A 13,966-nucleotide genomic window follows, 5' to 3' on the forward strand; every position below is an offset into this window, starting at 1 on the left:
AGGAGAAAAGGAATGGTGAAAAGTGGTACTAAGAAGGGGAGAGGAGAAAAGGAATGGTGAAAAGTGGTACTAAGAAGGGGAGAGGAGAAAAGGAATGGTGAAAAGTGGTACTAAGAAGGGGAGAGGAGAAAAGGAAATCATTACTTGCTACAAACATTCTTCCTATTAATATTCAAACCTGCATAGCAGTGTCCCAAAGTGTCTTTTATCTGCATATCAATCATGGTTAGGATATTGAGGTGTGGAGCAAAGAAAGTGGTACTTATAATGAAAGCTTTCCTATGTGAATTAATACCATGGGGCAAATTCCAAAGGATTCAACAGTGGTTTACCACTAGCATAGAATCCACTTAATGAAATTAAACTTTCAAAACTGCTGATGGAATGCTCATGCGTGGGATAAGAAGAAACACAAAAGTAAGCAAACTTCAACTATAGTTGCTCTTGTGAAAAGTGACAGCCCATGAATATAGTCTGGTCATATAGCAGTGGAATATACCAGGCCTCCAAACCCTCTTCAGAGCAGTAGGTGTTTCCTCTAATTTGACTAAGTGCCATCTAACAGTTGTTTTTCATATTCATAGTATTGTTCGTTGTGGGTATTACTTAAAGATAAAGAACTTAGACCTAATTGATTTCCTCCTAAAAGCTGAATGATTGTGTCAAAGCTCTTTAGTCAAACAATATCGTAATGTATCCTACATCTGTCGTGTAGCAGTACCTCACAACTATTCGCCCCCACCAGCTGCTGAAAAGGATGTAATAAAATGATTAAGGTTAAATGCAGGAAAGTGAGTTTGAAGTTTTACTATTAAGATCATTTTCAACCTTAAAGCTTTACCAACCTAGAAAATAAGTGAAGACATACCAACATACTTAAGAAATTTAACAATGATATCCCATATTTAATGGATAGTCCACAGTCATGTAAAATTAATACTGTACTGTATTGCAAAGGAAATTGTTTTGCAATAGATAATTAAGTTGAATCAGATATGATTTATGCCTACCATTATATCAATTATGCGGAAAACTATTCACACAATACTATAACGCACAAAGAAAATTATTTATCAACAAAAGCATTTCCTTGTATTAAAACTAGCCTACTAAAGTATAGACAGTCTGTCATGAAATGTTAATAAGGATAAAGAAAAAAATTGAAACCAACTAAACTTAACCATTTATTTTTAGCTTACCACGTATACATTATACCTAGGAAATGATTTACATATATCAATCATGCTGGAACACAAAATTATACAAGATGCATTAAGGACAGTAGATGAACTTTTATAATTCAGTGCAGTCTATCAGTGCTAATAAACAAACATTGCCCAGAAAAAGCACAGCGTAGGCAGTAACACATCGATCTCACTTACACACAGAAAATTTCAAGGCAACCAGTTTTCTTCTTCTTTTTCTTTGTCTGCATCTTTTCCCACCTTTATGTGGGGTTGATGTTTCTTGCCAGCATTCTCCATCTACCTTTGTCCCACACTTCATCACCGGTTAATCCCTTTGATCGAAGGTCATCCTTGATACAGTCCATCCACCTTCACTTTGATCTCCATCTCCCTCTTGGTGCCGGTCCCAAGCCCGGGTAAATGGGAAGGGTTGGCGGCAGGAAAGGCATCCGGCCATGAAAAATTAGCCAAGACCAATATGGTCAGTGGATATTGTGAGATTAGAATTAATGCTAGGGCATATATATGATGAAGTGTGGGACAGAGGTAGATGGAGAACGCTGGACAGAAACATCGATCCCACATAATGTGGGAAAAGATGCAGACAAAGAAGGTAACCAGTCTAGGTTGTAAACTCTTCACATACAAGGCAAATAATTGATAATGAAGTGATCACTGGTGTTGCAAGCAATTTTGATGTGTTTGTGCAAAAAATTATTAAGGTGGTGAAGCTTACAGTACACTGTTGTAAAGCTAATTCAAGCTTGAAATTAACAAATGTATCTAGGGGACTATTTCTACTTATCAGTGATGGACAACTCTGGTACGTAATTGAATGTCTAATTTTCTACAACCTATGAATCACTGCACCTTTTGATTTCAAGGGCTTGTGAAAAAGAAAAAATAATATTACCAAATCCATTTAATGACCATCAAGTTTAATATATCAACACGCAAAAATTAATCACCTGAAATGTTCACTCATAATATGTGATAAATATTAATATAGGACACCTAAAGGTGTAGGCATTCAAATCACAAATTGCTCCTATAAGTACAGTTTACACTAATTGGTTAAAATTTGAGGTATGAGTGAGCATGTAGGTATATTTAAGGAAAAGGTTACACATAATTCTAATACAGATGCAAACATATAACACGTGGCACACAAAGGTTTATAATCTGGCATATATTTTGGCAGTAAAAAAATGTGTTATGGAGTTTCATAACAATTCACAACACCTAGTAACTTATAATATAACTGTACCTCAAAGGTTATCACGCCCTGAATATGATTGCTTTAAAGAAAAGAGATATGGAATATGGAATATATGGAATCTTGTAAAAAAAACTACAGTATTACTATTCACTGCGTACTCATAACCCAATATTGTTTTGGCAGCATAAAATAACATTTCTTGTTAGATTTGATCATGTATAACTGCTTAGTGAGCATTAATCCTTAATTTTATTAATTCTAAATACGATGAAAAATTATATCTAAATGTAATATTAATAGTGCACAAACAGAACTGACAATACATTTGTATTGGTTAGAAAATACAACCACCTGTTTTCTGCTATTCAAAATTTATAGTAGGCTTTTATTTAGCAATACGGCATCACATATGTAAACATAAATCAGAGCTGTATTGTATTATGAAGAATACTAGTTGTTTGGTTTTATACATCCCTCACATAAATGCTTAGTGCGAACATGGAACACAACGGGAGATCCAAGAAGAGAACCTTAACTGAAAACCCAAAACAGTGAATCATTGCAACTTCAGAAATTCAAACTTACAGCAAATGTTTTTATGTTGAACAGGCTAACATAAGTCCCTCTTCATACTTTATAGATGACATATTTATTTCAATGTTACTGATCATGAAATATTTTATATTAGTTATTCATTATTTCTCATGTACAGTAGTTTATTTCCTTTCCTCACAAGGCTATTTTTCCCCGTTGGAGCCCTTGAGCTTATAGGATACCACTTTTGCAACTAGAGTTGTAGATTGGGTATTAATAATAATAACTAACAAACATAGAAATTAGAGGAGTAATATGAATATTACCCCTAGAGAGTTATTGGGCCTATGACTAGTCAGATAGTACTACATAGGATTCCTTTAGTTACGTCTTTTTCTCCTTTGCCTACACATACAACGAACAGTCTGGCATAGCTCTTTCCTCATACACATGTAACTGTTCAGAGGCTACTTTCCACTTGGTTAGGGTAGGAGAGACTTTATCTATGGTAAACCACTCTTCTAGGAGGATAATCTAAAATCAAATCATTGTTCTCTTTTCTTGGGTAGTGCCATAGCCTCTGTACCATGATCTTCCATTGTCTTGGGTTAGAGTTATCTTGCTTGACGATATACTCAGGCACACTATTCTATCTTATTCCTTTCCTCACTGGACAATTTTCCCTGTTGGAGCCCTTAGGCTTATATCCTGCTTTTTTAAATAGGGTTGTAGCTTGGCCAATAATAATAATAAAAGAAAATAGCCACTTTTATTCTTAAGCCTAGAACTGGCAGGGGTGGTCGAGTTGTGAATTTTAATTTATACTACTCTGATTTGAATGACTAGGCCAAATACACGTTACTTTTAAAATTAATCAATGTTCCTACGAATATAGAAACCTTTTGTCTATTAAAATAGGGAGACTTACTTGTGGTGGAAGGAAGTCACCAAGAACCAAACTGGGAGATTCTTTTCTTTCATGGATGTGTTATCCTTCCTGGTCCTGTATGGGAGCAACAAAGGTGATTCCAAAAACCTTGTAACAGCTAATCACAAGGATGTAGAAACTGTTAGGGCTTTGGCCAGTACTGGTTTAAAAGGAAATCAGTACTAGGAGATAGAAAACCTACTTCTTAACATGGAGATGACATCAACATTGTCAAACTAGGAACATCAAGAAATGTCTAGTTACAACTAGCGCATCATCCCCTTTAGCCAGTACAACGGGGGAGTTGCTTCTTGTAAGATGTAGTCTGCAAGAGATTTGCTCCATCACGTAACTCACCAGCACAAGACATCTGACCATTACATAATGTTTGTGGCTGTTGCATCCCCTCGAAAGTAGAAGAGCCAGTCATTCTATGTCTCTTTGAGACTTATGCTGAACATGTTACCTTGGATGAGATGCATACTAAGTCCTGTTAGGGAACTGGAAATGTTACACAACTACAATAAAGCTACCTCAGGAGCCAAGGAAAGAGGTTCAAGGGCCTGTGGGCAATATCTGTAAGGTACAGAGAGACAAATGTGGTACGAACCTTCATCAACTTTCCTTTAAGAAAACCAGTTATAGAGAACAAGGGGAAAACAAAATATAAAGAAAGACTCCAAGAGTTTGTTGGTGAAAAATGTTATTTTCATTAGTAAAATAAATTTTTGAATATACTTACCCGATAATCATGTAGCTGTCAACTCCGTTGCCCGACAGAATTCTACGGGAGGGATACGCCAGCTATCACTATACTAGAAGGGGGTGTACTCACAAGCGCCACCTGTGGCCAGGTACTACAGTACTTGTTGTTGACGCCACCTCACTTTTTCCTCGGTCCACTGGTTCTCTATGGGGAGGAAGGGTGGGTCAATTAAATCATGATTATCGGGTAAGTATATTCAAAAATTTATTTTACTAATGAAAATAACATTTTTCAATATTAAACTTACCCGATAATCATGTAGCTGATTCACACCCAGGGGGGTGGGTGAAAAACCAGTGTACAAGACTAAAGGATAGCTAAGTATCCCGTATTTCATATAATCAGTTATCCACAATAACAATGAAATAATAAGTACCTGGTAAGGAAGTCGACTTGAACCGTTACTCTGCCTTTAATAAGATCGTCTTCCTTACTGAGCGCAGCGTTCCTCTTGGAAGGCTGAATCAACTCAAAGGTGCTAAAGTATACAGGGCTGCAACCCATACTAAAGGACCTCATCACAACCTTTAACCTCGGCGCTTCTCAAGAAAGAATTGACCACCCGCCAAATCAACAAGGATGTGGAAGGCTTCTTAGCCGACCGTACAACCCATAAAAAGTATTCAAGAGAAAGGTTAAAAGGTTATGGGATTATGGGAATGTAGTGGCTGAGCCCTCGCCTACTACTGCATTCGTTGCTACGAATGGTCCCAGGGTGTAGCAGTACTCGTAAAGAGACTGGACATCTTTGAGATAGAATGATGCGAACACTGACTTGCTTCTCCAATAGGTTGCATCCATAACACTCTGCAGAGAATGGCTCTGTTTGAAGGCCACTGAAGTAGCCACAGCTCCCACTTCATGTGTCCTTACCTTCAGCAAAGCAAGGTCTTCTTCCTTCAGATGAGAATGTGTTTCTCTAATCAGAAGCCTGAATAGTAAGAAACTGAGTTCTTAGAACTTGGAAAAGAAGGTTTCTTGATAACACACTATAAGGCTTCTGATTGTCCTCGTAAAGGTTAAGACCTTTTTAGATAGTACCTAAGAGCTCTAACTGGGCAAAGTACTCTCTCCAGTTCATTCCCCACCAAGTTGGACAGGCTTGGGATCTCGAACGACTTAGGCCAAGGACGTGAAGGAAGCTCGTTTAGCAAAAACCGAGCTGCAAGGAACATGTAGCCGTTTCAGATGTGAAAACAATGATCCTGCTGAAGGCGTGGATCTCACTTACTCTTTTAGCTGTTGTCAAGCACACGAGGAAAAGAGTTTTTAATGTGAGGTCCTAAAAAGAGGCTGATTGGAGAGGTTCAAATCTTGATGACATAAGGAACCTTAGGACCACGTCTAGATTCCAGCCTGGAGTGGACAACCGACGTTCCTTTGAGGTCTCAAAAGACCTAGGGAGGTCCTGTAGATCTTTGTTGGTGGAAAGATCCAAGCCTCTGCGGCGGAAAACCGCTGCCAACATACTTCTGTAACCCTTGATCGTAGGAGCTGAAAGGGATCTTACTTTCCTTAGATATAACAGGAAGTCAGCAATCTGGGTTACAGTGGTACTGGTTGAGGAAACTGCATTGGTCTTGTACCAGCTACGGAAGACTTCCCCTTGAGACTGATAGATTCTGAAAGTGGATGTTCTCCTTGCTTTGGCAATCGCTCAGGCTGCCTCCTTCGAAAAGCCCCTAGCTCTTGAGAGTCTTTCGAAAGTCTGAAGGCAGTCAGACGAAGAGCGTGGGGGATTGGGTGTACCTTCTTTACGTGAGGTAGACGTAGAAGGTTCACTCCTAGAGGAAGAGTCCTGGGAATGTCGACCAGCCATTGCAGTACCTCTAAGAACCATTCTCTCGCGGGCCAGAGCGGCGCCAACCAACGTCAGCCGTGTCCTTTTGCGAGAGGAGAACTTCTGAAGTACCCTGTTGACAATCTTGAACGGCGGGAATGCATACAGGTCGAGATGGAACCAATCCAGCAGAAAAGCATCCACGTGAACTGCTGCTGGGTCTGGAATCGGAGAACAATACAACAGGAGTCTCTAGGTTATCGAGGTAGCGAACAGATCTATGGTTGGCTGACCCCACAGGGCCCAAAGTCTGCTGCAAACATTCTTGAGAAGGGTCCACTCTGTGGGGATGACCTGACCCTTCCGGCTGAGGTGATCTGCCATGACATTCATACCGCCCTGAATGAACCTCGTTACCAGCGTGAGCTTTCGATCTTTAGACCAGATGAGGAGGTCCCTTGCGATCTAGAACAACTTCACGAAAGAGTCCCTCCCTGCTTGAAGATGTAAGCCAGGGCTGTGGTGTTGTCAGAGTCCACCTCCACCACTTTGTTAAGCTGGAGGGACTTGAAGTTTATCAAGGCCAGAAGAACCGCCAACAACTCCTGCAATTGATGTGAAGTGTCCTTTGCTCCTAATTCCATGTTCTCGATCATTCCTGTCCGTCCAAAGTCGCACCCCAGCCCGTGTCTGATGTGTCCGAGAGGAGACGGCGGTCGGGTTTCTGAACAGCCAAAGGTAGACTTCCTTGAGAAGAAAGCTGTTCTTACACCACGCGAGAGAAGACCTCCTCTCTTCGGAAACAGGAACTGAGACCGTCTCTAGCGTCATGTCCTTTATCCAGTGAGCAGCTAGATGATACTGAAGGGGGGGGAGGTGGATTCTCCCTAACACGATGAACAGGGCCAGCGATGAAAGTGTCCCTGTTAGACTCATCCACTACCTGACTGAGCATCGGTTCCTTCTCAGCATGCTCTGGATGCATTCTAGGGCTTGGAAGATCCTTGGGGCCGACGGAAAAGCCTGAAAAGCTCGACTCTGAAGATCCATACCCAGGGAGACAATGGTCTGGGATGGGATGAGTTGAGACTCCTCAAAATTGACCAGGAGGCCCAGTTCCTTGGTCAGATCCATAGTCCATCTGAGAATCTCCAGACAGCGACGACTTGTGGGAGCTCTTAAAAGCCAGTCGTCTGACGGAGCCGGACACAAGATCATGGTACTGCTGCACAGTCTGTGAACTGTCAACCATGGGGAAGCGAGGAAGTACAGTGACAACCCGAAGCTGTCTAGACTGTCTGGGTCGTACAGACAACTCCTTATCGGGTTGCTGAGGTTGCCGCACTGCGTCACAACAAGTCACTTCTGCTGGTTGTTGAACGTCTTCCCAGTGACACACTGACTCCGTAAACAAAAAATCCTTTAACAAGGACTAAGCTTGGACTGCATGTCTTGCAACACAGCTCAAGGTCTATGGGAGCAGGTGTGGTAACAGACGGGGTTAGTGACTGAAGTGGAACCATTACCTTCCCTGGAAGCATGTTATGCTTAAATAAAAGTCCATAGGAGGCTACGCAGCTAAAGGCTCCTCTCCAAATGACAGAGTCCTCAAGGGAATATCAGAAGGAGGGAGAAAAGCACTTTCTCATCTACAGGGACCATATCCGAGAAAAGTTAAGTTCTCTCAGTGAGGGTTTCAATGGTGCAAAAGCAGCAGACTAGAAGGCAACGTTATGAAACTGCTTGACAGTCTAGTGAGTTGGCAACAACCAAAGATGTATGACTGAGAAGCATGCGGTAAGGTATGCAGAGCATGTTGTATGCAGAGCATGCTGTATGCAGAGCATGCTGTATGTAGAGCATGTTGTATGCAGAGCATGCTGAATGCAGAGCATGCTGTATGCAGAGCATGTTGTATGCAGAGCATGCTGAATGCAGAGCATGCTGTATGCAGAGCATGTTGTATGCAGAGCATGCTGTATGCAGAGCATGCTGTATGTAGAGCATGTTGTATGCAGAGCATGCTGAATGCAGAGTATGCTGTATGCAGAGCATGTTGTATGCAGAGCATGCTGTATGCAGAGCATGCTGTATGCAGAGCATGCTGTATGCAGAGCATGCTGTATGTAGAGCATGCTGTAAGGTAAGCAGAGCGTGTTGCATGGCGTTTAACATTTCTCAGAAATTCCATGACCAGTGCTAGAGTGCTTCATGCATGCTTGCATGGGGTTTTAATATCAACATAATATTTACCTTACATTCATAACTCATGATTCATTTTGTTTTGAAGATATTTTTGCCATATTTTGCGATATTGTTAAAAAAAATATATTGCAAGGAATACATATATATTTTTATATAAGTAAGACAAATAACCTCCATTATCATAATGTTTGTGTAGGCATACATGTATATGATTACAAATGCAAGTTATGAAAGTAATGAGGTGTTATTATTGTCATTTGTAATTTCTCAAGTTGAGGAGAAAGTGGCAGAAGCATGCGTTGAGGTGGCTGACTCATAGCATGAGTGACTGAACTCAAGGGTTGCGCTTGCTGAGTGGTTGGCGGAAGCGGAGTAGCAAGCGGAGAGCGATGAGGTAGAGGCTGCGCAGAACGTAGTAAATGTCTCGCGAGTTGAGGCTCCTGAGGCGCAAGGCTAAGGTGTTGTGGAGCTTGCCTAGAGGAGGGTTGAGCTCGCTGTAGCGAGAGCTGAGGAGACTGACTCATGGATGGGAGAGGTTGTTGTACCTCAACCGAGTGTTGCATCAATGGTGGAGCAGCAAGTGGAAGCGGAGGAAGAGAGGTATAAGCCTCCTGATCCCATTGCTGAGGTTGCCTTAAGGAAGGCGGAGGGAGCTGTACACCACTGGGAACAGTAAACTCAGAACGTGGCTCAACATCGTACGCCTGGCAGGCGGTACTGCGGTCAGGCGGAGCGAGCGCAGGCGGAGCGAGTGCAGGCAGAGGCGGAGGCGCAACCTTCTCAGCCCGACACTCACGCATCAATACTGAAAGTTGTGACTGCATGGACTGCAGTAGAGCCAACTTGGGGTCGGCAGACACTAAGGTCTGCTGAGGCAAAGCCTTAACAGCAGAGATCTGTTGCGGCAGAACCTTACTCCTCTTGGGCGGAGTGCAGTCGACAGATGACTGCGGCGAGTCAGAGCTGAGCCAATGACTGCAGCCCGGTTGAGCACTCGCGGACTGGACTCTGCGTTAGAGTGGTCTAGAGACCTGAGTCCAGCGTTTCTTCCCTGACAATTGATCAGCGGACGAGTAAAAGACGGGCTCAATCGTCTGCAGGTGGGAGTGACGGTCTCTGGAAGACACGCCCGCAACCACCGAGGATACTTCTGTGCGCCGATCAAGGCCTGCCGAACCCTTTTGCCCTTCGACATTGCTTCTCCCCTGGGCTTGGGAGCTTGCAAGAGGTCCCGGACTGGGAGGACGACTGACACGCACAGAAGTACCCTCACGCACAACACTGACACTTTGCGCTAATCACTTATCACTTTTGATTTTCTGTTTGCACTTATTTCACTGAACTCGAAACTTTAAGTGGTTTGTACCTGAAACACGCAATTCTATCCTTTCTCAAAAGTTAGTAATTGCGAAAACAGAATTACAATGTAACAGAAAAATCTAATGAAAGATAAATAATTCAGTGGCTGGAAAGAGACTAAACACTAGATCAAATAAACTACGTTTAAATTCTCTCACCGCATAAAGCTTGAGAACAAGAAAAAAAAACTCTAGAAACGTTTACCTTCTTCCCCTAGAGAGACTAGGGAGAAGAGTAAAAACGATAACAACGTTACTTGCTTGAACGAAACGTTTATCCTCCTCTTTCTCCCTCCGTCTCTATCTCTCTCTCTCTCTCTCTCTCTCTCTCTCTACTTAGAACCTGAGAGAAGAGCCCAATCATATATATCGTTAAAACATATAATTGTTAAAGGAAAATATTTCCCAAAATGAAAAGTTCCTTTGTAGAATTAAAACCATTAAGTTAAGAAAGAATGAACAAAACGCTAGACACGGTTACTCTTACTGCAACGTGACACCGTGAAAATTCTCTCTCTATCGTAACGATAGAGCGCAAGTTGAACGTTCTGAAACGTCAACAACTGCAGAGACAAAACAAAACGTTAGTTCAACTTTGAAAACAGTACGAGACTATCAAAGAAATTCTTTCAAAAACATTAAAATAGCATAATATGTTAACAGGTAAAACCGAAATGACGGGCTCAATGTTAATTAACTTCGGTACAAGAAAAGACCGCCTACTATTAGGAAAGGTCGAAAATAAACAAATATAAAAATTAATTTTAATAATTTTATAATAAAAGGAAGTTAATCGAAGAGGCCTATAAAAGGCGGAGAGATATAAAATAAATCTATAACTTTTGTTAAGCAAAATTAAGAAAGAGAGTCTATAATCTCTTAGACACCAACACTTCCGTCTAAGGGAAGGGTCGGCCATGAAAAGGTGAAAGAGAGTTCATACTCTCTTCGTCACCATAATTAATCAATTTAATTCCAAAAGCTAACTAAGCTAATATAGAAGTTTCCAGTATAGCGAATAGCTGCAAATTTTAGAGAAATACTTCACCAAACCGTGAACAATACTCCAAAATCATAAGCGTATCCAAGAACGTCTTGCCGGAAGCACGACAGAGGAAAAAGTGAGGTGGCGTCAACAACAAGTACTGTAGTACCTGGCCACAGGTGGCGCTTGTGAGTACACCCCCTTCTAGTATAGTGATAGCTGGCGTATCCCTCCCGTAGAATTCTGTCGGGCAACGGAGTTGACAGCTACATGATTATCGGGTAAGTTTAATATTGAAAAAGTAAAGGTCATAATAATGGTTCCATTCTAAAATCCATAATTTTTACATAGATTGACAGATCCAGGAAATACACGTTATGCATCTTCAACTTTACTGCATAACATTTAAAGATTGAAAAAAAAATTCATACTAAACAATTCATTTGACAATTTCTTTAGCAAGCTGGCACTTACAATAATTGAATTAGATTTCATGTATGATTTCATAAATTCTGCTTTGTCTGAACTAGACATGTTAAAGCTATCGTTCTGTTGCACAAGAAATTAAACGAAAAGAATAGGAAATTAAACAAATTAAAAATAAAACATGCATACATTGATAAAAGTAAAAGTAGACAACCTAAAATATCGGTTATATGTTAAATAACAATCATCATAAGGATATCTATAAGTAACCCCTCAACTTAACAGATTTCCACTTTCTAGACTTCTGTATTTATCAGTATCATTATCACGTTTCATTTTGACTATTTTCATTTTTTAGAAATGATGTATTTTACAGAAAAATCTATTTAATTAAATAGCATAAGTAAAATACGGCCTAATTTTGGCCAGAAACTATTTAAAATTACTGTTTGCTGTTGGGCATCTTGAATATACAGAGGTCCAAACCTGTAAAGCACCTGGTAACTTGAATGGGTACTTTTACAATGAGCAATAATAACTGCATGCGTCTTGTACTAGTTTTAACTTAACAAATGACTAAAATGGACGGATAATCCCATATGACAAGAATAGATAATCATGAAAGACTAGAATGGACGGATTACTGTATAAACATTTTCTCGCAACCTCATCAATCATATCCATGCCTAATACTTAGTTGTGTTCAGTATGTGCCAGGCTAACAATCTTGTCAATTAAAAAGGTCATTTCACTACACATTTGCAACTTGAATACTTAGATTTGTCCCAATCACCTTCAGTGTAAACTTTACATGACACAGTCTTTATATGATTGATATGTCTGTAGCTGAAGAGTCCAAGAGAGCACTTGAGGACTGGAACGAGTCCGAAATCAAAGCTGTGGTAACCAATAGGTTCGTTCATAGAAGATCAAAACCCATGGAATATAAAGCAAAGTTCTTTCAGACTGAAGATGCAAGCTTATTATCACCATGAGACATGGTGAGCACAAAGTCAACGTCTCTTGACAGTGCTATAAATTTAAGGTGATGATCAGTCACGTGGAAGTGGAAGAAAATATGAGCCACAAATTCTTCTTTAAGGGTGAAAGTAGGTCAGCTGAGTTATATCCCATTGAGTTTAATACAACTAAAGCACAATGGCAGACACAGACAGTTGTGGCATAGAAAATTAGACTGAAATTCCTGTTTTCATTATAAGTCCTGTTAGCACCTATCCACAAAACCACAATCGTAGCTGAAGTTTAAACAATTCAACTAAATAACTTGAGATATTTCTCAAAACTCTTTTAAAGTTGGAGTTAAACTACAGCACTACAAAACTGTAGCCCTAAACCATACATAAGAATATCAAGATTACAGTATTAGAACTGACAGTATATAAAAATCACTATTTTAGCAGAAAAAACCACCAGTAGCCAGGTTAATATATCTCTTAGTCATTGAAAACAAAATGAGTAAAATTAGGTAATAATCACAGCAAATATTAGATACTGTATACAGTAATGTACTGTAATTCATGTGTTATTTTACTGTTAATTTATAAAGTATCAGTGAGATATAATAAAGCCTACCTAGGTATAAAAATGAATTATTAATCCTACAAAGTTTAGCCTAGAAAATACACAGTATACAGTATATAAGGTACAAATGCAAGGTAAACACCAAGTCAAGAACTAAATTAATACAGCTACAAAACTTTCAATAGACAGAAATTGAGAAAATATTTTTTTTATTGCATTGCAACTTACAAAAAGGGGAAAATAAATCCTTTAATGTTATCAAGAACTTTCCTTAGAGAAATAAGTAATTATCTAGTTATTGGGAACACCAGGACTAAGACACTTAACAAAGATCAGTACTAAATGATAAACGCAATTTTTTTAAACAAACAGAAGAAAAGACGCCCAAAGTAAGGAATGAAAAGAACTAAATTTCTCAGGATGGTGATTACAAAGTTCACAAAGGGTCGCACTGGGTAAGAGAGAGCGTCGGGATGTTATCCGCGACGCGACCAGAAACTTACCGGGTATCGAGACCTGAGCAAGCATGCTCTCTGACCCCGGGTCGTCTCCTGGCGCGTATCACTCCGCCAGAGGTTACCCCGCATAGAAAACATGAGTAGGGTAAACTACAAAAAATTCTGGTCGCTTGGGAGGAGATCCCAGATACTCCTAAGAAAGTAGTTCGAGGTAAGTACTCCGTGTTGGAACTAAAGTTAATTAATAACAAGTATCTTCAACTTACAAGGTAGGCCTCTCAAGATGATTATACTGGAAACTGATCAGTAGCCTACAATCTTAACAAAGAATTCCTTATGACTGAGTACTGAATTGGAAAAGCGATTGTATAATTATGAGGAAAACTATAAACTATAATCCTGCTGTAAAGGAAAGACTGGGAAACTGGGAACATTCACGACAAAGTATTAGCCACATACTGTATGTCCACGATTGATGGGGTTGTAATCAAACAAACTTTTTCTTTGCCCTGAAAATCTTATAGCATTTCAATTGAGATCACAGTAGTACAAGCACCTTTTTTCCTCTCTGCTAAACC

At 40.1% G+C, this 13,966-nt stretch overlaps 1 protein-coding gene across 1 annotated transcript in view; it reads right to left on the reverse strand.

The window, feature by feature from the left end:
• Positions 1-200: 200 nt before the first annotated feature.
• LOC137627816 (cilia- and flagella-associated protein 418-like) overlaps positions 201-13,966 on the reverse strand; it is a 38,831-nt gene continuing 25,065 nt past the window's right edge. Inside the window, 1 exon segment of the mRNA XM_068359185.1 lies at positions 201-748. The gene's annotated coding sequence lies outside the window, so the exon portion shown is untranslated.

Source organism: Palaemon carinicauda, chromosome 35, assembly GCF_036898095.1.
Source record: "Palaemon carinicauda isolate YSFRI2023 chromosome 35, ASM3689809v2, whole genome shotgun sequence".
In the NCBI taxonomy this organism is placed as follows: domain Eukaryota; kingdom Metazoa; phylum Arthropoda; class Malacostraca; order Decapoda; family Palaemonidae; genus Palaemon; species Palaemon carinicauda.